This window comes from Aquarana catesbeiana, linkage group LG06, assembly GCF_042186555.1.
Source record: "Aquarana catesbeiana isolate 2022-GZ linkage group LG06, ASM4218655v1, whole genome shotgun sequence".
Taxonomy (NCBI): Eukaryota; Metazoa; Chordata; class Amphibia; order Anura; family Ranidae; genus Aquarana; species Aquarana catesbeiana.
The window spans coordinates 375,908,668-375,935,675 of NC_133329.1; positions in this window are offsets into that span (position 1 = coordinate 375,908,668).

The following is a 27,008-nucleotide window of genomic DNA, read 5'->3' on the forward strand; positions in this document are numbered from 1 at the left end:
CATTACATAATGTCTGATGTATACTGACGCGTTTCGACCTATACATTTGGGATCTTCTTCAGAGGATAAGTTTGCTGACAATAGATTACATTTAGTATATTATAAAATCTTTTTTTTTTTTAAAGATATATATATACAGAATATACAAAGTTATATGTCCAGTATAGACCTCTCATATAGCTACCAATGCATTTGGAAAAGGCCACTCAGCCAGAGCTTCCTTAAAAACTGTCAGATAGTCCCACGTGCCTTCACGCCAGAACAGCACCCCGGAGGGGAGACGTCAATCCACTAAATGTGGCTTACAAGGAGTCACACGTGTAGGCGCCCCCAACGAATGCGCTCTGGGAATTAGTAGCTACAGCAGATTCCCAGAGCGTTAGCTCATGTTATGTACAGGAGTATCCATATTCAATTTAAAGTTAACATTCAAATCAATTGTGGAACGGTCAGAGGGTATCACGATTATCCATCATATGTGACATTATTAAATTAGAAAAAATGGATAAATGAGTATTGGAAAGATGTTGATTAATAAGTCATGCTTGAAAGTGAAAGATGGCCACCAGGCCAAAAAATGGCCTGCATGTACCAGCTATAAGAATTGGGAAAGTGATGGAGAATTGTGAAGTAATGTGATTGAAGGTGAGCAAAAGGGAGAAAATTGCCAAGGTGAAGTGCTAGGGGAGAAGTGCTAGTCCCCTAGCGCTTCATCTTGGCACTTTTCTCCCTCTTGCTCACCTTCAATCACATTACTTCACAATTCTCTATCACTTTTTATTTCTGACACTTTTTTTTAGGTGAGGTAGGTACCATGTACCCCAACGGCCAGGGTTGTCGGGAAGAGGCCCTTGTCCTCATCAACATGGGGACAAGGTACTTTGGGGTGGGGGGCGCACCCATCCAAAGCACCCACCCCCTGCCTGGCTGTGTGCTCGGATAAGGGTCTGGTATAGATTTCGGGGGGACCCCCACACCGGAAAAAACGGCATGGTGGTTCCCCTTAAAATCCCTACCAGACCGAAGGGCCTGGTATGCTCTTGGAGGGGGAACCCATGCCGTTTTTAAAAAAAAAAATGGCGTGGAGTTTCACCTAAAGATTCATACCAGACACAGTGCCTGGTATTGTCAGGATCAAAGTCAGATCCCTGTTCATTGAAGTCGGACGCATGTCGGACTTCAGGTCGCAGGAAAAAGTCGGATCCAAAGTGGTACGACTGTCGTGTCGTACCAGTGTGAACCTGGCCTTATCCACATTCACATTGAACATGGAAACAGAAAAGCTAACAGGTATTTATTCAGAATAACAAAAGGTAGGATGCTGCACCAAAGTTTGTTAAAATCTTTGCAATGTACATAGATCACCCAATGGGGAATGTTTTTTTCTCAACAAAAGTGGAGTTACTCTTTAAAATCCCTGTCTGTTTATTTTTTGCTGTCTGTTAACTATTGGGGAAATTGTATTTATTTTCTGTCTCAAAGACACAACAGGTTGTTAGAAAGATCTCCCAAAGTGAGTGGAATCAACTTTTTAACAGTTGTCCCCTGGGCAGGTATCCTGATATATTTCCCACTACTGTACACCCTAACCGGAAAAAAAGAATCCTCAAAGTCCCAATCCACAAAAAAGTTAAGCATGAAGCTCTAAAAAAAAAGAGTGGGCTCGGGGAGCAGTTGTGTGACAATAGCGAATTAATATTCGCTATTGTCTTCCTGATTCTCCCAGCCAATCAGGAAATGGAGACCCGATTGGCCAATCTTAGGACCCACTTCCTGTTTGGCCTTGAGGAGCAGCAGCCCTTCCCCAGATCCCATCTGCCTCCTAAGATAAGGAGGCCTTTGATCTCTGCCCTCCCATCCATCTCCCGCAGGGGTGATGATCGCCGCCTTCCTGTCCATCTCCCGTGGGGGGGGGGGTGGGGGGGGTGGGGGGGTTGGCGCTGGTTTGCTGCCCCCCCCCCCCAAAAAAAATATTGAGCACCAGCCAAATTTGGCAATAGTAACAGGGGCTCTTTTCTCTAAGGGAAGGAGCAGGGAAATAGAAAGACAATAAATAAAGAAGTGATTTTCTTCTAAAAGACATTTGTGGATCATTGGAGAAAGCAATTTTTGTTGCATATGTTATGGACCAGTATTTAATTTTTTTAATGATCATAAGAGTTCTTCTTTAAAATGTTTAGTGCATTCAGTCTTGGTGAGAATAGTCACTAGGAAAACAAATAACCCCAGCAGGACACAGACAGCAAGAAAAAAAGCTGACAAGGGTTCTAACTCTTTTCTACCCAATCCAAAATGAAAGAAAAATTACTTTAGTTATACTTAAAGAAAATACTGTGTAGTTTTGATTATGGAGGAACATGTGACCCAATCCATATGGAAGAGGTGACGCTTGCGGAGATTGGGTCAGTGCTGTCAATTAGGGGTGGGGAGCTCTCAGCCTTGTGTAAGCGCCATATAGAATGAATCAGAGCTTACACAGGGCTGTCTATCTCGGCTCCCAGTTCCTAAACAGAGCAGCGGGTATGTAGGAAAAGTAGGGGTATGCTCATGGGAAGGGAGGCATTAAGGTGATTCTGTTTTTTTTGCCCTGTGAGGACAAAGGGACAATGTACTGTATGGGTTAGCTATAAAGTATTAATAACAATCACCTTAAACTTTGCATCAGTTAAAACCTCACCACATTCTAAGAGAAACTTTACTCTACCTACCTAAAATTTTAGGTAAAAGGTGAAAAATTAAAAGGTATTGATTCTTCAAAAAAATTGTGTAAAAGGTAGGGACAGAGGGAAGAAAATCATATTAATAGATGAAGGTCCACTTTACAGCCTAAGTTTAAATATATAAATATCTGCAAAGGGGACATTACTTACCTTCAGTGTGATGTGTCCTAATTTAGCAGAAATCTTCATCCTCCAATCCCCACACACGCTGCCACCCTAATGCTGGGTACACATGGAAAGGTTTTTTTTTTCGTTCAACCTAGCTGGCTGAACGAAAAAAAAAACGCACAGATTGCTGTACTAACACATCCAATGTTAGTGCAGTGATCTCCCCACTGAGTTATGGTGTTCTGACAGGGGGACTGCCCCCCCTGCCAGAACACAGCTGATCAGATGCTGGTTTTCAAGCATGCTCGTTCGACAGAAGCCGGTGGTGAAACCGGCTTCTGTCGGACAAAGAGTTGTACACTCGGGCCAGAAGTTGGCTGGTATTTGCTGAAACGACCATTTTTGGCCCATGTGTACCTGGCTTAATCTTCCATAATCACTGTAATCTTAATAAAACTGTTAGAACTGTGATAGACACTCATCAGGAGCATTTGACCATGCCCACCCTTTCCTCCCAGCTGCTCTATTCATAGAAGCCAACAATACAGCTTCTATGAATGAAAAATGATTAATGAATGAAGGACGGGCAGATGAATGAAAGGTCCACCTCCTCCATTTATAGATTGTGTTTTATTCAGAAGTTGTAGTACAGCGTCTATGAATGGAGAAACTGAGTGGAAAGGGCAGGCATTGTCAAATTCTCTTGATGAGTGCCTGTCTGAGCTTTCACAGTTCTATTCAAGCTGTAATACCAAATGTATTTCTTTTAAATATATCCCTGCTTTGCTATGCCATAATGTGCTAGTATGCACTACTGGTATGTTAACATTCTATGAGGAAGTGAGGTATAATCTGGATAGAGGAAGGCCTATGGACATGGTGTACTTGGATCTCACCAAAGCATTTGATACAGTCCCCCATAAACTATTAATTTGCAAATTACGTTTTTTTTTTGGCATTAATGACATAGTATGTACCTGGAAAGAAAACTGGTGCCAAAAGCACATCCAGAGGGTTGTGATAAATAGTATATCTTCTGAATGGTCTGGAGGTGTAAATGGAGTACCTCAGGGCTCTGTCTTGGGATCAATTCTGTTTAACCGTTTGCCGACCAGTCACCGTCATTATACTGCGGCAGGTCGGCACGTTCCCACAAGCTGTTGTAGCTGTAAGGAGAAAGGGATACCACCGCTTCAGGCCGGTCAGCTGAAACACAGATTTATCCTCTGGAATTGAAGAGCCCCAGGTGTTGGCTATTGCGTATAGCAAATGAAGATGAACGGGAAAACTCTGGACAGCCGTACTCCGCAAAAAATAACTTTTGCCTTTATTGAAAAATTGGGATCACACTGTACAAGCCACAGCAAAGCGATACAGATGGGAGCTGACGCGTTTCACACTACAGAGAGCTCTTACTCATAGCTTAGAGCTGTTGTAGCTGTACGCCGGCTCCTTTAAGCGGCATAGCAGGCACGCGCACTGGCCCACTGCACTGCGGGGATTGCAAATGCTCATGGCCGATGGTCACGATGATTGCTGGCCACGAGCGATCGCGGGCACGAGAGGCAGAACAGGGACGTGTGTGTGTAAGCACACACACGTCCCTGTTCTGTGAGGAGAGACAGATCGTGAGTTCCTAATAGCTAGGAACCACGATCTGTCATCCCCTCTACCCAGTCCCCTCCCCCCACAGTTAGAACACACAGTCAGGGAACACAGTTAACCCCTTGATCGCCCCCTAGTGTTAACCCCTTCCCTGACAGTGACATTCATACAGTAATCAGTGCGTTTTTATAGCACTGATTGCTGTATAATTGTCAATCATCCCAAAAATGTGTCAAAAGTGTCCGATGTGTCCACCATAATGTCACAGTCTCGATAAAAATGGCAGATCGCCGCCATTACTAGTAAAAGAAAAAAATTATAAAAATGCCATAAATCTATCCCCTATTTTGTAGACACTATAACTTTTGCGCAAACCAATCAATATACGCTTATTGCGATTTTTATTATCAAAAATATGTAGAAGAATACATATCAGCCTAAACGGAGACAAAAATTTGCTTTTTTTAAAAAAAATGGGGGATATTTATTATAGCAAAAGTACAAAATATTGTGAGTATCATTTTTCAAATGATCATCAAATACCACCAAAAGAAAGGTCTATTTGTTGGAAAAAAAGGACGTCAATTTTGTTTAGGTACAGCGTCGCATGACTGCGCAATTGTCAGTTAAAACAACGCAGCGCCGTATCGCAAAAAATGCTGAGGTCATTGAGCAGCCAAATCTTCCGGGGCTGAAGTGGTTACTTGTTCATAAACAATATAGAGGTTGGTATAAAAAGGTTAATCTCAGTTTTTGCTGATGATACACAGTTAAGCAGGGCAATAACTTTACAACAGGATGGAGCAACTTTACAAGAAGACCTCAGTAAAATAAAGGGGTGGGCAACTAGATGACAAATGAGATTTATTATTGAAACATTTAAAGTAATGCACCTGGGGACTAAAAATATGAATGCAAGTTACTTTCTACGGTGAAAACCTTTGGGAGAATAAGATACAATGCCAGGCTGCAGCAAGCATGGCTAGCAGACTATTAGCATGCATTAAAAAAAAACTATAATTCTACCACTTCGCAAAACTTTGGTTTGGCCACATCTTGAGTATGCCATCCAGTTCTGGTCACCATTCTTGAGGAGAAACGTGCTGGAACTGGATAGCAACAAAGCTGAGAAAGGGGCTGCAGGATCTCAGTTATGAGGAATGGCTACAACATTGAAATGTATTCTACCTGGAGAAGAGACGGGCGAGAGGAAATATGATAACAATACACAAATATCTGAGTGGTGATTCTAGCATAGAGTGAAAACAATTCAGTCTTAGATCTCTTAGGAGGACACGCAGCCACTCAATGAAGTTGGGCAAAAAGCAGTTTAACCTTATACTGTAAAAGGGGTTCTTTACTATTAGAACAGTAAGGATATGGAACTCCCTTCCACAGTTGGTGGTGTTAGCGGGGAGTGTCAATAATTTTACAGAATTTTAGATGAGCATCTTAGCAAATGTAATATACAGGGATATGAAAAATGGCAGTGACATAAACACACATACACGTTGAACTGGATGGACTGTTGTATTTATTCAATCTTACCAACTATGTAACTTACTTGTTAAACTGAGCTCTTTGGTCCCACACTCACTGGTCCCAGAAGCGTCCATGTTTGCCCCTTCCAGGTTCCATCTCCTAGCCTGCTTAAATGGCCAGGCCGTGATGACGTCACTCCCGCGTAAATGCACGCGAGTCACGTCACCATGGCGCACAGCAGGTGCCATAAATGTGGTCTGAGCTGTGCACGTGTGGCTCAGATCACATTACTACTGACAAGCATTGGGGGCATTTATGACAGAAGAAACCAAAAGGGTCTCTTCTGTTGTAAATACCCTGTCTGTCAGCAATTTTTTTCCTTATATGACTTCTTACTACTTTAGACCCCGCACAGGACGATTATGACGGCAGGGATGGGGGGAGGGGGGGGTTCAGAGGATGAAGGACACAACAGCACAAGGGACACATCTCACTGAGGGCTACACAGTATTTTCTTTGTATGTTCTTTTCCCTGCTTTATTTCTCAACGCCTTTGATTTTAAACAGTATTCTTGCTAAACATTCTTTTAGGGATCTGGTACATTAGCTGTCCTGAGAAAACTGTATTAAAAACATAAGTCGTGTTTGAAAATTATCTGTATAATGTGCATTGTGAAATTACAGCAGTCTTTGGAAAACTTGCCTTTGAGTAATACAGGAAGAACTGCAACCCAATTATAATATAATCTCTAACCCCAATGCAATACAACTACATCAACGCAGAGCACTGATACACTTACACAGAGGAGCGCCTAGGGCCCCAGTCACCGGATTATCAGAAAAGAAAGAGGAAAAAAAACATATGCAGCAATGTGGGGATTCCTATCCTATTTTGTTATTGTGAAATCACAGCCCGTATCGCCGTTTCCCCTCCGCCGGTCTAGCAGGACATTAGAAACTGAGCGTCTGTTTCATAAATTCCACAGTGATTCTTGATGGTATCATAAGACAGATGGGGTCTGAACGCAGTCAGCGACAGACAAGAAATGGAAGTCTAAGGAAGATAATGTGTCAATAATATCATGGCCCTATGCTGCAAGAAATTGATTAATTAGTCTTCTCACAACAATCTGCCGCAGGTTTCCGGCTTTGTGGTTGTTTTGGGAAAAAAAAAAATAGTATCTTATGATGTATTGAAAAAATACTCGCAGAGTTCATTTTTGGCACTGCCATAGATTTTTAAAGCCTGAGTTTAATTAAAGGAGAGGTACAGCCAAAGCTTGTTTGGCCCTATTACTCCTGCCGATCACAGGAGTGCTGCACTCCTGTGGCCTGTTTTCAGCCAACAGTGGGCTAAATGAAAACTAATTAACAAGTTAATTGAGAACCGCGCTCTATATAAAGTGCAAGTGCAAAAAATTGATAATCTCTTAACACAGATAACTGATGAAAAAAACAAGGAACTAGTGAAAAATGCTGGAAAATAACTATAACCATATATAGCTTTCAAATAAAGTCCAGTCGTGGAAACACCACATAAGTGTTTGGTGGAAAAAGACAAATGATCAAATTATTATAAATAGCGTTCAAAGTAAGTAAACAAAATCTGGATAACTTCTGTATAAAATCTTCCTAATGTTCGGCGATCATCAAAGGGGTTAATCTTCCACCACCATCACCGGCCACACAGTCTACTCACCAGAATGTAGTGACTCCCATTACATGAGTCAAAAAAGCCTTAATGAAAAGTGCCAGGAGGGTTCTCACAACCAAGGCTTGATCCAAATGCTGTGTAGTCAGGAATGCTGTATCTGCATGGACGTTGGATGGGCTTTTTGGTGGAGCCCTCAGTGCAGGATTGGTCATTATAGACCATCAGTGCCATAGATTGGGAGAGAGTAAATAAAAAGCTCCCATCATGAAGTATGCCAAAAATGTATTAGTTAATTAAAAACGAAGTAAAAACCACATGAATTTCATGAGAATATTGTGCAGACAGTTTAACACAAGGAACGCCGCTGGAGCTCCAGCAGCGTAGCAAAGGCGGAAGTGACGTGTCACGCTCAATGAACCCTACCGGTTTTGTCAGTAAAGCTCTGACGTCATCAGGGGTCACACTGAGGGCTCCACAAGAAGGTCCATCCAGCGTCCATGTAGATATTAGAAAGCAGCCACAACATGAATATGCCTTCCAACCATCCCGAATTTGCCAGGACCGCCCTGGAATTTGATGTAAGTCCTGGAGTCCCAGAGAATCAAGCCTGAGTCCCAGAGTGGAGCCCACTGCCGCATCAAGTTCCAGCACTGGGCTCTAGGCACTTGCCCAGAGTGCACCAGTAGCATCTGTGGCTGCCCGTGGCTTGGGCAGTGTGTCTGCGTTCCTGCAAGCTGCATCCATTGCTCTATATGGCAGCCAGCATCTCTCATGGCTGGCTGCCTTTACCAGTGCAGAGCCACTTAACCCGCCTCCTGCCCGGCTCTGATGATTTCCTGTTTACAGCAGGAGGAGGAGGAGGCAGGAGCAGTGGCGTCTCCAGCTTTCATATTTAGGGGGGGCACATGGGGGGACAGGGACAAAAGCAGGGGGGCAACTATAAAATGCAATTATATTTATATATATATATATATATATATATATATATATATATATCCTGGGGCCCTTTTCTACGACCCCACAACAGCCCTTTCACATGTTCTGCAGTGAGCTCCCTTCCTACTGTATTGGGGCCCCCCAGGGTGGCAGAAAACAAGAGATATATGTCACCAGCATACCAAGAAAATATAAGGGTCCAAAGCAGTGGGAGAACTATCAGGGTTGCAAAGGTTGTCTTGCCACCGGGCCCTGGTGTTCTGCCACTGTGGGGTTCCCCAGCCCCCTCTTGCTGTCCTGCCCCTGCTATTGACAGCGCTGGTCTGGCATCTCTTGGAATTTACAGGCTGGTTCTCCTGTCCTAAGAATGGGAGAAATCAGTCTGTTTTTTCAGTAACTGAGAGTCCTGGTGGAGTCCTTCCTGCAACTCGCTCTTCTCCCTGCCAATGAGGATGCAGAGGAAGGAGCAGATCGGGCGGCCGTGGTTGTGTGAGCGCTTGCATTATGCAGTGTCAGCGAGCAGAGGGAGGGGGGAGGAATCACCCGCAGGAGCTGACTGGGGACTCTTTCCCTCTTAGACATTGATTTTTTGTAAAAACAAAAAAAAAAATGTTTTTTTTAATTGGGGGGGGGGGGGCACATGGTGGGGCACAGCATAATGTTGGGGGGGTCAGGGCCCCCTCTGACCCCCCCCCCCCTAGGGACACCATTAGGCGGGAGGAAGGACACTGCTCTGTATGCACTGTTCTGAGGTCTGTGAACATTTACATTAGACTTTGCAGAAAAGGGGATACAGTGACTGGAAAGGTTGGTGGGGGGGGGGGAGGATACAGTCAGGTCTATAAATATTGGGACATCGACACAATTCTAATCAGATGAACAGTGTAGGAATTACAACAGTTTGTATATGTGCCCCTCACTTTTTATGGGACCAAAAGTAATGGGACAGATTAACAATCATCCATCAAACTTTTACTTTTTAATACTTGGTTGCAAATCCTTTGCAGTCAATTACAACCTGAAGTCTGGAACGCATAGACATCACCAGACGCTGTGTTTCATCCCTGGTGATGCTCTGCCAGGCCTCTACTGCAACTGTCTTCAGTTCCTGCTTGTTCTTTGGGGATTTTCCCTTCAGTTTTGTCTTCAGCAAGTGAAATGCATGCTCAATCGGATTCAGGTCAGGTGATTGACTTGGCCATTGCATAACATTTCACTTCTTTCCCTTAAAAAACTCTTTGGTTGCTTTCGCAGTATGCTTTGGATCATTGTCCATCTACATTGTGAAGCGCTGTCCAATGAGTTCTGAAGCATTTTGCTGAATATCAGCAGATAATATTGCCCTAAACACTTCAGTATTCATCCTGCTGCTTTTGTCAGCAGTCACATCATCAATAAATACAAGAGAACCAGTTCCATTGGCAGCCATACATGCCCACGCCATGACACTACCACCACCATGCTTCACTGATGAGGTGGTATGGTTTGGATCATGAGCAGTTCCTTTCCTTCTCCATACTCTTCTCTTCTCATCACTCTGGTACAAGTTGATCTTGGTCTCATGTGTCTATAGGATGTTGTTCCAGAACTGTGAAGGCTTTTTTAGATGTTGTTTGGCAAACTCTAATCTGGTCTTCCTGTTTTTGAGGCTCACCAATGGTTTACATCTTGTGGTGAACCCTGTGTATTCACTCTGGTGAAGTCTTCTCTTGATTGTTGACTTTGACACACATACACCTACTTCCTGGAGAGTGTTCTTGATCTGGCCAACTGTTGTGAAGGGTGTTTTCTTCACCGGGGAAAGAATTCTTCGGTCATCCACCACAGTTGTTTTCTGTGGTCTTCCGGGTCTTTTGATGTTGCTGAGCTCACTGGTGCGTTCTTTCTTTTTAAGGATGTTCCAAACAGTTGATTTGGCCACACCTAATGTTTTTGCTATCTCTCTGATGGGTTTGTTTTGTTTTTTCAGCCTAATGATGGCTTGCTTCACGGATAGTGACAGCTCTTTGGATCTCATATTGAGAGTTGAAAGCAACAGATTCCAAATGCAAATAGCACTCTTGAAATGAACTCTGGACCTTTTATCTGCTCCTTGTAAATGGGATAATGAGGAAATAACACACAACTGGCCATGGAACAGCTGAGCAGCCAATTGACCCATTACTTTTGGTCCCTTAAAAAGTGGGAGGCACAAATACAAACTGTTGTAATTCGTACACGATTCACCTGATTTGGATGTAAATATCCTCAATTTAAAGCTGAAAGTCTGCAGTTAAAGCACATCTTGTTCGTTTCATTTCAAATCCATTGTGGTGGTGTATAGAGCCAAAAAGATTAGAATTATGTCGATGTTCTAATATTTATGGACCTGACTGTCTATGCTAGGAGGGGAGGACTTGTGCTAGAAGGGGGGTAGAATGAAATCCGTCCCCCACCCCCCTCAGCAGATATCACATATACTCTCCCCCTCAAAAATGAGATGCTGGCAGAGGGGACGATTGTGGCTCCTGGAACCTCAGGCGCCCCACAAGAGATGAGGGGCAATTGCCCTAGGTGCCCAAGCTAGTGCCCCCCTGCCAGGCAAGTTCATGCAGCCAAGTGACGGTATTTTTTCTGGCACTGGGCTCCAGGACTCAGGGCTGGTTTACACCACGAATCGCACAGGAACGTGCTGTGCATTCTTGTTCAATTCACATGTGATACAGGCGCAATGAAATTTCAGCCCATTCTTTTGAATGAGCTGAAATTGCGCAAGACCGCACCAAAATTAGTGCATGCACTACTATAAAAAAGCAAAGCAACATGGATCACATGGTACATTATTACTGTATTATGTGATCTGGTGCAGACAAAGACACTGCATTTGCAACCTACGTTTAGGGTGTTAAGTTAACAAGTTTTTGTGCTGGGGGGATTTGGAGAGGGACGATTTATTCTGAGAGGGATACTGGGGGAGAAGGATTTGTGCTGTGAGATGGAACTTTGTGTTAGGAGGGGAGAATTTGTTCTGGGAGGAGCAGAAATAATTTGTACTGGGAGTAATGAACAAATTAGTCTTGGCTTTTTATTTTTTATTTTGGAGGGGAGGGAGTGTGATTTTTTGCTGAAAGGGTAACATGGGGGAGAGTATTGCTTGCAGGATGGGGTGGGGGGGGGGGGGTTGACCTCTTCTTACCCCTACAGTGTGCGTTACACGCCCCTGACTCCTGCACTCTTTTTGTTTTGTACTCCTGTCTTTTACTATGATTTACATACTCCTGATCCCTGCATTCTGTGCATAAATCTCCTGTACTCCTGGACCCTGCTCTCTGTGTGTTATGTGCTCCTAATCCCAGCCCTGACTACAACCCTCTCTGTATTACATACTCCTGATCCTTGAACATACCCTGGACCCCTGCAGTCAGCGTTATGTGTCCTAAACCCAACACTAACTGCAGCACTCTCCAACCCCTGTGCTCTACCTACACACACCTGTACTATATACACAGTACTGTACATTATATACTGTACTTCTCACCAAAGTGTCATTGTCTCAACAGTTGCTGGTTGCTTTGCAGTTCCTGACCATTTTAATTACTGTAAGTTCTTCTTTAAGGTAGGCTCAGAAAAAGCAATCAAATTATATTTTATAGGTACAAGGAAGCACGCGTTTCATTTAACCACGCAAAAGGCAAGGAGAGAGAGCAACGCCATCTGAGTGCAGTATAACAATTGATTTAATGGCAACAAAGAATATGTACACTCACAGAATAAAATGAGGAAGATCAGTGTTGTACAATACAGGGTTCACCTGCTCTGTGTGGAGGACATGCTGCGGCGTGTGGGGTGTCCATCTGGTCGTTGCTGTGCTGGTGGCTCCCAGCACTTCCTAGTCCATGGTTTTACATGAGAGAACACTGCTAATGTCACTACTGGATATTTAGATGGAGCGGGGAGGTGCGTGTGTTCGGAGCATGCGTGCTCCTTCCTCAGGCATTAGGTTTGGCCATCTTAATGATGGTATCAATGTATTCATTTAACCACGCCCCTTAAGCCCCTCACACTGTTAAGAGTTTGGCAACACCCACATTTTGCTGCTGCATGCCACTTTTTTCATCGAGTGTCCCATTGTGTCACAATCAGAGAGTAAGACCACCTAGGACTGTGAACTCAAGATCTAGTGGGCCAATGGAACACTAAACAGGTGTACCCCGTCTTTACAGATGCGGGAGTAGATTGACCACATACAAATGGAGGTGTGCCAGAGTCACGGGGTCTAAGGAACCACGTGGTCTTTACCAGAGCCACTGGAGGTGTGGATGTTGCGCTGCAAGGCAGCCCCCAGGTTGTGGCTCTTTAGCACACCCGTTCAGCACAGTGCAACCAAACAGCATGCTGGAAGGACACGGGGTACACACAGGAGACTAGGAACCAAGGAAATCTACTGCAGCTAGCAAGGAACAACAATGGAGAAGATGCTGAGAGTAAGCGTAAAGCACAGGTGAGAAGGGGATGCAAAGCAACCATGCAGAAAGAATGACTCAACAAGCTGAAGAGGGCTGCCGGCAAACAAAAAGAAACAATGCTGAGAAAGACACACACTGCAACAGGAAATGAAGGGATCTACAGACAGAAACCAGAGGGGATATAACTGCACAGCCAGAGGGAAAACACTGAGAACAAGGACGGGATCAAACAACACAGAATATGGAATACTCAGACCCACGGTTTGTTAGTGTAATGCTCAGGTTTGATCGTAGTGGGGAGTAGTGTGGATGATGCCGCGTCCGCTGCAGTAGTTCTGGCGAGGGATGGAGCTCATCCCAGCTCCTATGGTCACAGAAAGGAAGAGAGGAAAAATCCCTGGTGCTGCACATCCACAGAATCCTATGAGAGAGACAACCTCAGCCTGGGCTCCTGCCAGGCCACGTCCCCAGCGTGTTTGGCTCCGCCCCCCAGAGCTTAGTCTTGGGGAATCCCCATGACTAAGCTCCGGGGGGTGGAACAAACTGTGTTGGGGGCGTGGCCTGGCAGGAGCCCAGGCTGAGGTTGTCTCTCTCATAGGATTCTGTGGATGTGCAGCACCAGGGATTTTTCCTCTCTTTCTTTCATGGAAGACTCAGATGGTGGTGAACACCACAGGAACAGAGGAGTCTGGCTTCCACGCGAAGACACGTTGCTCGAACACTAACACACAGGTGCAAAGGCTTAACAATACATACTGTAGATTCAGGGCGGATAGGCAGGAACCCGAGCAACTAGGACATGAGACAAAACCCGGCACCGGATCAATGTGTATGGAAGCGTGACACATCATTGGTGTCAGTAGAAGGAATAATACCCCATCATTGCTGTCAGTGAGAGGAATAGTGCCCTGTCATTGGTGTCAGTGGGAAGAATACTGGTATCAGTGGGAGGAACAGTAACCCATCATTGGTTTCAGTGGGTGGAATAGTGCCCCATCATTGGTGTCAGTGGAAGGAATAGTGCCCCGTCATTGGTGTCAGTGGAAGGAATAGTGCCCCATCATTGGTGTCAGTGGAAGGAATAGTGCCCCATCATTGGTTTCAGTGGGTGGAATAGTGCCCCGTCATTGGTGTCAGTGGTAGGGGAAGCCTGTCCATTAAGGGCACCGCCCCCTCTATCCATGCCACCCCTATATGGTTAATGGATAGATTCATTCATAACATGCCACCCTAGGGTTGCCACCTGTCCGGGATTCACCCGGACAGTACAGGTTTTGAATCATGTGTCCGGGTCTCCTTCCACCTGGTACCCGGACACATGATTCAGACTACACTGTGGCTCTGTGCTATCTGCTCAGCTAGTGGAGGAACATGAGTGGTTAATGTTATCAGGAGTAAGTTCTTATCTTTATTCAGCAGTTCCAACAATCTAATCTGAGTCCCAAAGTCAACTTCTATACAGAGCCACCGGACAATGTAATTACGGGGAACTGCAGCACAAAGATTACTCCGTCGGGACTATTTGATGATTTTCGGGCTCAGGCGGAGTAATCCTTGTGGTTCCCGGCATTTACATTGTCCGGTGGATCTGTATAGAAGTTGATGTGGGGACTCAGATTAGATTGTCGGAATTGCTGAATAAAGATAAGAACTTCCTCCTGATAATATTAACTACTCATGTTCCTCCACCAGCTGAGCAGACGGAGCACAAAGCCACAGTGCAGTCTGAATCATGTGTCCAGGTACCAGGCGGAAGGAGACCCGGACACATGATTCAAAACCCGTACTGTCCGGGTGAATCCCGGACAGGTGGCAATGCTAGGGTGGCATGCTATGCGATTAGATTGTCGGAACTGCTGAATAAAGATAAGAACTTCCTCCTGATAACAATAACTACTCATGTTCCTCCACCAGGTGAGCAGATGGAGTGCAGAGCCACAGTCTGGATCACTACAGGGGGTAAGCACTTGAGCCCAGGGGGATAAATAATGTTCCTTCTCCTCACCCCCCAGCTGAGCAGAAGTTTTTTGGAACTGATGCAGACAAGAGGTTTCTCCCCAGAATATACTGGCATGGCTGAACAGCCTTAGCCCGGGTTCACATTTGTGTGAACACAGACATTGCATGTGATTCACACCCGCACTGCTGTGCCGATCACATGCGATGTCTGTGCAATGCGAGTTCAGCCATTACAGTTGTATACAGTTGTATGGCTGAACTCGAATTAGATTTGCAAGAAAATAGTGCAGGGACTTTTTTTTCCCCCACACTGGAATTGGATTGCATGGGTGATGTGATCTGATTCCTGTGCGAGTTCACAATTCGCACTGCGATCTGTGAACCGATATGGCGGTGTCATTAACATCGTAATGCCACCTGCAGCAGTTTGCTGAACTGTGAACTGCCTGCGGGAGAGGAGCGATGCAGGAATCGGCGCTGGAATTGCGCTGGTTCCCACATTGCGTGTGTGTGAAGCTAGGCTCAGGGCTCGTTTACACATGTGGCGCCCTCTGAAGAGCAATCCATGTTTGGATTGCTCTTCAGAGGGAATTAGACAGGCAGTGAGGAGGTGTTATATCACCTCCTCACCACCTGTTTAAACCCCACAGCAGCACCCCGCAACTAAATGCATTGCACACGGATGCAGGAAACCCCTTATTCACTTGGATGGGCCCCATTCAGCAGGCATTACTGCTCGCTGAACCCAACAGTGCAGACAATGTTTGCCACACTGTGATGCAAAGCATTTTGGCTATTGCATGTGCACATCCCCCCTCTGCTGCCTTTGCCGCTTAAGAGGATCAGTTGGGTAGCAGTAAAAACACAGCTCAACCTCTATTTTTACTGTCCCCCAACCATAAGTGTAAACGAAGTCGCAAAGCACTCTAAAGAGTAAACCACAGTGGATCATTTTTTTAAAGTATTTGACAGGTGATGAAGAAGCGTTATGTTTTCTCCTCACCACCTGTTTTTAACCCCTAAAATCCCATGTCACTGTACTGAAGCCATGTGCATTGCACACAGTTACTGCACAGCCCCATTCAGTTGAACGGGTGGAGATAAGCAAGTGCAGTGCCATACGCTAGTGGGCTCTTTCACACGGCGATCCTGCCGGCGGACCCCACTTTGCTCAGCGGGAGATCGATCTGCTGATCCCCGCTGAGCAGACAGATGACAGGTTAGTCTCCGCTCACTGTGCTGAGACAGACCTGCTAGAGCCCCGCTCTCCATTTTCATCCGATCCGATCCACCAGACGGATGCAAAATAGGGTCACCATCTGTCTGGATTTCACGCCACTCCACAAAGGTAAATGGAGACTCCGACCAGGTCAGCCTGAAAAACTGACAGGTGGACCTGATCAGAAAGCCCTGTGAAAGGGGCTTTATTGTTCGGGTTTGGCTTGAAGAAAAGGTGGCAACCCTAGGCCACCCCCTTTTTATGCATCCAACCCCTTTTAGGACACTGGGAGCATGAATTACAGCGACAGGGTGTTTTTTTTAAGCACCTGATTAGAGCCATAGGCTCTAATAGGCTTCAAAATAGGGTGGATTCGGAGCGCAGAGCATTGAGCTCGCAGCCTATCCAGGTGTGTTAGAAAAGCAAATGAATATTCGTTTTTGTAACACTGAATCGCCACTCCGCCAATCAGGAAGTGCAGGTCTGATATCCATTTCCTGATTGGCTAAAAGGTCAGGCGATCCTAATGGACGCCTAGGAAGAGGGGAGGAGACGGATGGCGGAAGCCGCCGTGATTTTAGAAGAGAAGAGGTCACTGCCAGATGCCCGCCACAGCTTGTGTGCCTGCTGATCCCCGCTGCTGTGTGCCTGCCAATCCCCGATGCTGTGCGCCTGCCAATCCCCGATGCTGTGCGCTTGCCGATCCCCACCGCTGATAGGGTAATGGACCGGCAGACGGGAGGGGGGGGTTTTGAGGTGCCGCGCGGGGGGAGTGGTTGTTTGCCACCCCACCCCAAACAAAAAACCACCAGCTGCCACTGGTCAGTGGTAGGAATAGTGCCTTATCATTGGTGTCAGTGGTGGGAATAGTGCCTTATCATTGGTGTCAGTGGGAGGAATAGTGCTCCGTCATTGGTGTCAGTGGTAGGAATAGTGCCCTGTCATTGGTGTCAGTGGTGGGAATAGTGCCCCATCATTGGTGTCAGTGGTGGGAATAGTGCCCCGTCATTGGTGGCAGGTGGTGGGAATAGTGCCCTGTCATTGGTGTCAGTGGTCGGAATAGTAACCTGTCATTGGTGTCAGTGGTGGGAATAGTGCCCTGTCATTGGTGGCAGTGGTGGGAATAGTGCCCTGTCATTGGTGGCAGTGGTGGGAATAGTGCCCCGTCATTGGTGTCAGTGGTGGGAATAGTGCCCCGTCATTGGTGTCAGTGGTGGGAATAGTGCCCTGTCATTGGTGGCAGTGGTGGGAATAGTGCCCTGTCATTGGTGGCAGTGGTGGGAATAGTGCCCTGTCATTGGTGGCAGTGGTGGGAATAGTGCCCCGTCATTGGTGTCAGTGGTGGGAATAGTGCCCCATCATTGGTGTCAGTGGTGGGAATAGTGCCCTGTCATTGGTGGCAGTGGTGGGAATAGTGCCCCATCATTGGTGTCAGTGGTGGGAATAGTGCCCTGTCATTGGTGGCAGTGGTGGGAATAGTGCCCCGTCATTGGTGTCAGTGGTGGGAATAGTGCCCCGTCATTGGTGGCAGTGGTGGGAATAGTGCCCCATCATTGGTGGCAGTGGTGGGAATAGTGCCCCGTCATTGGTGGCAGTGGTGGGAATAGTGCCTCATCATTGGTGTCAGTGGTGGGAATAGTGCCCCATCATTGGTGGCAGTGGTGGGAATAGTGCCCCATCATTGGTGGCAGTGGTGGGAATAGTGCCTCATCATTGGTGTCAGTGGTGGGAATATTGCCCCATCATTGGTGTCAGTGGGAAGAACAGTGCCCCAAGAACTGAATAAAGAACAACATCCAGTTCCTGGGCCACAGTCAGGAGACCTCTTCTATAGAGAAAAGTAAAACGCAAATGACTGCAAGTTTATGAAGTAATATGTACACGTCCCACGTACTGGAATTATCTTTTGCTATGAATATAGTACCATAGCTTTAATGTCAAGCATAACCAGCTGATTTTTTCATGGCTATCACTAGCCACAACCAGCAGATATGGTTATGAGGCATCTAAGTTGAATGTGAGTTTACAAGCTCCACCATAACTTTAATGCAGCGTACACACGATCAGAATTTCGGCCCGCAAAAGACCGATGAGAGTTTCTCGTCAGAAAATGCCACCGTGTGTATGCTCTATCGGTCTTTTGCTGGCCGAATTCCAGCCAACAAAAGATTGAGAGCATGCTCTTAATTTTTCGGTCGGGAAAAGTTCCTATCCGAAAATGCGATCGTCTGTGGCAAAATCTCTACGCATGCTCGGAAACAGTTCTCCGCATGCTCGGAAGCATTGAACTTCATTTTCTCGGCTCGTCGTAGTCTTGTACGTCACCGCGTTCTTAGCGGTCATAATTTCAGCAAACTTTTGCTTTACTTTGTGTATGCAAGGCTAACTTGATCGGAATCCCGTCGGAAAAGCCAACATATATTTTTCCGACGAGAAAACCGATTGTGTGTACGCGGCATTAAGCATTCTTTAGAATTGAATGAAGTGTATACTTGGGAGCTTTGTACAAAGCTTTACACTTGCACTGTAAATTAAAGAAAACTCCAACAGGTTTGAACATTTTTTAGCATCTACAGTAGCAAAACCTCAGGAAGACCCACCAGTAGGTATAAACAAATAAAACATTCATAAAAGTAAGAAAGTGTTCCAAATTCTGTTAGAAAAAACCTTCTGTGAATATGCTGACAGGAAGTCTGCAGTGAATCAGAGGACTGGATTCTGTTCCAGAAATTCGGACCGGGTATTTCCAGTTTATAGAATGACAAAATGAAACAAGAACAAAGAAAAAAATATATAAATTGCTATTCTGTAATACGGGTCAGTAGTGTTTAGTACAGGTTATTTGGCACCAGTAATTTGGCACATTGTATGCTGGCATCAGAATTGTTATTTATATATTATGGCACAGACAGGGCCGGTGCCAGGATATTTGTCTGCACAGTGGAAGGTGCATTTTGCTGTACTGCCAGCTATTTTTTACAATTTTGTAACAATTTTTTATTTTTTTCACAATGCTGTTAGACCCCTTTCACACTGGGGCGCTTTGCAGGCGCTACAGCGCTAAAAATAGAGCCTGCAAAGCGCCCTGAAAGAGCCGCTGCTGTGTCTCCAGTGTGAAAGCCCTGAGGGCTTTCACACTGGAGCGGTGCGCTGGCTGGACGCTAAAAAAAACTCCTGCTAGCAGCATCTTTGGAGCTGTGAAGGAGCGGTGTATACACCGCTCCTGCCTATTGAAATCAATGGGGCAGCACGGCTATACCACCAGCATAGCGCTGCTGCAGCAGTGCTTTGCAGTGGTTTTAACCCTTTCTCGGCCGCTAGCAGGGGGTAAAACCTCCCCGCTAGCGGCCAAATACTGCTGCTAAAACATAACATACATAACCGGGTGGCCCCGCCCCCTCTGACGCTACGGGGAAGCCATAGGGATGTCCCCGTGCGCCAGAGGGGGGCAGGGTCACCCGGCGACGTCAACGTGTGGCCCCGCCCTCAGTTAGAAAAGAGCTGTCACCTGAGAGGATCATCATTACGGCGGGTGCCTCCCATGTAGGTGGTCGGTCGCTTTTTTTTTTTTTCTTTTTCGGTCCGTCGGAGGAGCAACAGAAGAATAAAGGACTTGTCCCCAACCCGTGTCATGTCATTTTTAATATTTTCACACTTTTTTTGTGAAATGGTAGGGGTACATTTGTACCCCGTTACCATTTCACACAGGGGGGAGGCCGGGATCTGGGGGTCCCCTTGTTAAAGGGGGCTTCCAGATTCCGATAAGCCTCCCGCCCGCAGACCCCCACAACCACCGGGCAAGGGTTGTGGGGATGAGGCCCTTGTCCGCATCAACATGGGGACAAGGTGCTTTGGGGGCTACCCCAAAGCACCCTCCCCATGTTGAGGGCATGTGGCCTGGTATTGTTCAGGAGGGGGGGCGCTCTCTCATCCCCCATCTTTACCTGCGGCCTGCCAGGTTGCGTGCTCGGATAAGGGTCTGGTATGGATTTTTGGGGGACCCCCAAGCCATTTTTTTTTAAACTTTGGCACAGGGTTCCCTTAAAATCCATACCTTCAGTTCTGGTATGGATTTTGAGGGGGACCCCCCATTCCATTTTCTTTAAATTTTGGCGTGGGGTTCCCCTTAATATCCATACCAGACCTGAAGGGCCTGGTATGGAATTTGGGGGGACCCCCACACAATTTTTTTGTTTTAATTTTGGTTCGGGGTTCCCCTTAATATTAATACCAGACCCAAGGGCCTGGTAATGGACTGTGGGGGAATCCCATGCCGTTTTTTTCAATGACTTTTATGTGTATTGCCGGGACCGACAATTCATTATAGCCGCAAGTACATTTAAATGACTTTTTTCCTATAGAAATGTCATTTTGTGCAGGGACTGTTGTAAACATGGGAAACATGCGCCACTTTACAGGCATACTATAGACACAACCAGGTATGAAATTTAAAGGAATAGTTCACTTTTATTGTTTCACTTTAAGCATTTTTTGCATTGATACATGTCCCCTGGGGCAGGACCCGGGTCCCCAAGCACTTTTTATGACAATACCATGCATATAAGCCTTTAAAATTAGCACATTTGATTATTCATGTTCGAGTCCCATAGACTTTAACGGTGTTCACGTGTTCGAACAAATTTTTTGCCTGTTCGTATGTTCTGCTGCAAACCAAACCGGGGGGTGTTCGGCTCATCCCTAGCCACTATGTGCAAGAGGAACTGGAGAGGTGGCCAGTTCACCTTTTCATTTTTCATGAGCAAGTGAATTTACCCCTTAACCACTTGCCCACCGCCTACCGCATATTTACAATAGCAATAGCCACTGAGGGGCGCGCATACGCTGCCGGGGGAGCGATCGCACACTGATTGGACACAGGGGGAGTCAATCAGTGGGTCAGGTGGATGCAATGTCCACTGACCACCCGTGATTGCTCCCCACAGAGATAGAACGGCGGTCTGCTGATGTAAACAAGGATTCTATGCATTAAGGTGAAAAACCTTCTGTGGTGCAGCTGCCCCCCAGATCCCCCCTTTTCCTTACCTGAACCCGATCCGGCGATGAGAATGAGCCCAGCCACTGCCTCAGGTCCTCATTGGATAGATTGAGGAGCCATTGGCTGCTGTCAATCGAATGCAGTGACACGGGAGCAGGGGCGGGGCCAAATTCTGCTGTCTGTGTCAATGGATGTAGCAGCAGGACTCGGGAGTCGCCACAGGGGGACCTCAAAAAAGGAAGATCTTGGCCGTTCTGTGCAAAATCCTTGCACAGAGCAGATAAGTATGACATGTTTGTTTGTTTGTTTGTTTTTTTTAAATGAACCTTTACAATCACTTTAACCCTTTGATCATCCCTGATGTTAACTCCTTCCCTGCCAGTGTCATTTATACAGTGTCAGTGCATATTTTTAGCACTGATCACTGTAATAATGTCACTGGTTCCCAAAAAAGTGTCAAAAGTGTCAGTTAGGTGTCCGATCTGTCCACCGCAATATCTCTAAAAATGGTGAACCTGTGAATGGGGGAGAGTCTGAGGAGTCACATGGTTCTCTCCCCCAATCACAGATTGTTTTACAGGCAGTCTAATCAGTGAAGGAACTTTTCTCAGTAGAGGAGAGGGCAGGAGGGGGCATGTCCCCATTGGATCATGTTTAACCACTTCAGCCCCGGAAGAATTTATCCCCCTTCCTGATCAGAGCACTTTTTGTGATTTGGCACTGCGTCATTTTAACTGACAATTGCGCGGTTGTGTGACGTTGCACCCAAACAAAATTAACGTCCTTTTTTTTCCCACAAATAGAGCTTTTTTTTGGTGGTATTTGATTGCCTCTGCGGTTTTTAAGAGTGACAATTTTGAAAAAAATGCATTATTTTTTACTTTTTGCTATAATAAATATCCCCCAAACATATATAAAAGAACCATTGGCATTAATACAGCAATCAGTGTGATTAAAAATGCATCGATTACTGTAAAAATGTCACTGGCAGTGAAGGGGTTAACACTAGGGGGCGGTGAAGGGGTTAAATGTGTTCCCTGGGAGGTGATTCTAACTGAAGGTGGAGGGACTAACTACAGGAAGTGACAGATCGTGGTTCCTAGCTAATAGAAACACACAATCTGTCACTCCTGTCAGAACAGAACATGGAAGTGTGTGTTTACACACACTCGTCCCTGTTCTGTGTCTCCTGGTCACGATCGCTTGTGGCTGGCGTTCATTGTGACCGTCACACATGAGCATTGGCACCCCCCGCCGCGCAATGGGCACACGCGCACGCCTGCTATCCGGACCCTGCAAGATCACGTACAGTAACGTGGTTTCGCACAGGGGAGCCAACCTACCGCAGTAAAACTGCAGCGGCTGGTCCGGAAGCGGTTAAGGTCCATTCACACCTGAGCATATCGACTACATCAAAGAAGCGTATTGTCTTCTAGTGGATACCTCCACATACAGGAAATTAACTAAGGATCCCCTTCCCGAGTATAAATTTGAAATAAACCTTCTAATAGAAACGGCAACAAAATCCCACATTTTGGAAAAATCTGAAGCCTCATTCCTAATTAAAGATTTTTACCGTACCCCTTATTTCTATCACATCCCCAAGGTCCATAAAAGTCTGGCCAATCCCCCTGGTAGGCCCATAATAGCAGCCATGGATAGCATAACTTAAGGGCTTTCCAAATACATAGACCATTACCTCCAGCCACTGGCTCAGGGCCTCCAGTCCTATATCAGGGATGGTACCCACCTTCTGGAGTTACTTGAACCATATTCTTGGAATACTGATTACATCTGGTTGTCATTGGATGTCAGCTCTCTATACACATCCATCCCACATACTTTTGGACTTGCAGCCCTCCGTCATTTTCTCTTCCAAGACCAGTATATGAATGATAGACAAGCTGCATTTATTTTGGACTGTACCAAATTTTATCTTGAACATAATTATTTTGCCTTTGATGATCAATTTTATGTACAAGTTCAAGGCACTGCAATGGGCGCTAATTTCGCTCCCTCGTATGCCAATCTGGCAATGGGTCTTTGGGAACACGAGTACGTATGGAATAACAATCCCTACTCTAGGCATCTTGTATACTATGATGGATACATAGATGATATTATTATCATCTGGAGTGGTTCCCCTCAAGATATACCAGATTTTGTCAACCACTGCAACCACAATCCCCATGGCCTAGGATTTACTTATTTTTCCGATGCAGATAAATTGGCATTCTTGGATTTAGAGTTATATCATGTTGGTGACACTATACAAGCCAGAAATTACTCTAAACGCACTGTGGGCAATTCCCTGTTATATTACAAAAGTGGAAGAATAATATTCCAAGAGGTCAATTCTGTCACCTTAAACGTAACTGTACTAATCACCTAGATTTCATCAAGGAGAGCAGTGTGCTCAGTGCCAAATTGAGAGATAAGGGATATCCTGAATCACTCATTCAAGATGCATATATGCATTACTTATCAGATACTCCCTTACGGAGTAAAGAAGAAGTTACTGACCAGTCAGTGTGATTCACCACCAGATTTCATCATGATCATTAAAAAATGGAAGGCATCCTTAAAAGGCATTGGCCAATACTTTTAGAGGACCCTCACCTAAAAACTCTTCTACCCAAATTTCCCATAGTTACTTATAGAAGAGCATCCAATGTCAAAAATAAAATTGCTCCTAGTATGCTGAAACCTTTATCCATACAGTCCAGTCCATGTTTATGCTTACTTCCACTATAAGGCATGTTTCAGTGTAGAAAAGCTTTATGCAAAACTTGCGACTATGTAGAACATGGCCAGAAACATTTTTCTACCAAGGGCAAGACCTATGACATCAATGAGTTTTACAATTGCTCATCTGATTTCATAGTTTATTGCCTCTATTGTCCCTGTAACTTACTATATGTAGGCCGTACTATTCACCCCCTTAGACAAAGGTATGGGGAACATCGCAGGAAGATCGAGGAAGGGAAAGATAAACATAGTGTCCCTCACCATTTTTCAAAATGCCAAAAAGGTTCCACCCACGGCCTGAAGGTTTGGATCCTAGAACAAATGCCGAAAAATCTTTCTGAAGCAGAAATGTTTTTCAGGCTGTGTGAACGGGAAACCTATTGGATATATTCCCTTGACACTTTGTCACCTGGGGGAATTAATGAGACTCTGTAGCTATCTACGATTCTATAATGATTTATGATTGTTCTCTTTCCCTTTTATTTCCCCTTCTTTATCCCAAGCTTCCTTTTTCAGTGAAATAGATATACCACTATTATATTATTATATTCAATAAGAATAAAGTGTATAAAATACATTTAAATGTATACATACATATACAGGAAATCCAGTCCACGATAGATTATATTCATTTTGTTTTGTTTTTTTATTTCCGTTTTTTTTATTTCCATTTCTTTTCTATTTCCTAAAACCTGCTATTTTTAATGGTCCAGTTTTTAAATATCCTTTCTAATACATAAAATCAGTTATTTTTAATGTATATCGTCCAGTTTTTAAACATCCTTTCTAATATATATATATTCCTTGGGGTTCTTCTTATATACTGACCCCTTTCCCCCCCCCAAAAAAAAATGCATTTTCATTTTTATTTTGTCATATTCCCTATCAATTGATTTTATTATTTAATCTATTTGATTATACCATTTATAGTTTTAAAACACTATACACACACACAGTTATTTTTATTTAGTTATCCCATAGACATAAAAGTACACTCTTCCCATTAGATCTTCATTTGTTTTTTTTTTCCTACAGTCCATTCACATTTGTTGTATACACTCATTTATTGCTGAAGTCCCTCTATTCAGGTTGTGTTGTAGTACACAACCTCTACTAGATGGCTCCAATCGTGAGCACATATATAGGCCCCCAGGAGCCTTTATCCTCTATGCTTGAGGAAGGCACAGTAATACACAGTGCCCATGTGCCAAAACGTCATTGCATCATCAGTGACGTCACCGCGCCAGAGGCCTGCGTTCCACAGCTCATTCGAGCTTAGCCTCGTTTTCATCCCTGGGACAGAGCCTACACTTCCTGCTGGACGGGACTGTTTTTCTTCTCTCCCATGGACAGATCTTTACACAGGCTACTCACACTGGGACATCACTACCTGAGGATTATCTTTGCTCCATTTGCCTTTCCATTTATGTAAGTGAACATATTCTTTTTGTATATTAAAGTCTTTTACTGATCTTGACCCGGAGGCACTTTTTTCTGTTTATTTTTCATGTCACTGGAGCCTGCTTCACTCTTCCCCAAAAGGCTTGCCCTGGATCACAGACTGTTTTTGCCTCTACAAAAAGGTTTTTTGTCCATTGTTTTTATCTCACATTGTGTCATCTTTCACAAGTTTTTTTCCCAGAGGACATGTGTATTGTAGTTATTCTCAACCAGCAACAGCGCTACTTACCTATGTTTTTGTTCACCAACGTTTACCATCCAACCTGACAGAACTGGAGAGGATCTGCAAGGAGGAATGGCAGAGGATCCCCAAATCCAGGTGTGAAAAACTTGTTGCATCTTTCCCAAGAGGACTCATGGCTGTATTAGATCAAAAGGGTGCTTCTACTAAATACTGAGCAAAGGGTCTGAATACTTAGGACCATGTGATATTTCAATTTTTCTTTTTTAATAAATCTGCAAAAATGTCAACAATTCTGTGTTTTTCTGTCAATATGGGGTGCTGTGTGTACATTAATGAGAAAAAAAATGTACTTAAATGATTTTAGCAAATGGCTGCAATATAACAAAGAGTGAAAAATGTAAGGGGGTCTGAATACTTTCCGTCCCCACTGTATCTATCTATCTATCTATCTATCTATCTATCTATCTATCTATCTATCTATCTATCTATCTATCTATCTATCTATCTATCTATCTATCTATCTATCTATCTATCTATCTATCTATCTATCTATCTATCTATCTATCTATCTATAATATTCCACAGTAGCGCTCAGAAATTCAAACAATGCAACTACATTGTAGCACACCGCAACGCATGGCAGCCGACGCTAGTTCACTGCTGTGCATTACATGGCAAAAAAAGGTTCCTCTGTGATTTTAGGCACATAATGTGTGTTGACAACCAATTCATTTTGAATCTCCTGCCTGGTGATGAAGAGATATGGGCATGTTTGTAGTCCATATCAGGAGAGCAGCCTAGGATGGGCAGCGAAGGAGTGCCAAAGCCACCCAGGGACAGGACATGTGTTTTTTCTCAGGATTGCAAGGAGAAAATTAATTAAAAAAAAAAAAAAAACGAAAACAAATGCAGCCACTGCATCAACTAGTAACTGGACTAGTAATCTGCAAAATGTGCACTGTTTAGGAGATATTTCACTTATAGTGCCCTGATGTCATCAACGGCGCATTCGCTGTGAAGAAACAGACCACCGTGCCGTTTCTTCCCCCGCGTGTGTCATGACTGACGGCTCCTGTGCGCATGCGCAAGAGTGACGTCATGTGGCTCCGGCCAGTCACAGAGCCGGAGTCCACGGCCCCGGAAGGAAGGGGGGGTGAAGATGGATGCGGCCTGCACTGGGGACAGTGCAGGCTTCGTTTGCAGGTAAGTGTCATATAATGGGCTAGTATGCAATGCATTTTAGCCCATTATGCTTTTAATTTGCAGGTCTTGCGGGGAGCAAAAGAGGAAGTAAAACCCATCGGGGTTTACTTCCTCTTTAATCTTCCATAAACAACTTTTCGCTATAAAATATAATTGACTATTATAATTGACCCCTTTCACACCGAGGCAGTTTTCAGGCACTTTGGCACCAGAAATGCGTCTGTAAAGCGCCTGAAAACTGCCTCCCATACCGCCTGAATGTGAAGGCCCGAGTGCTTTCACACTGGA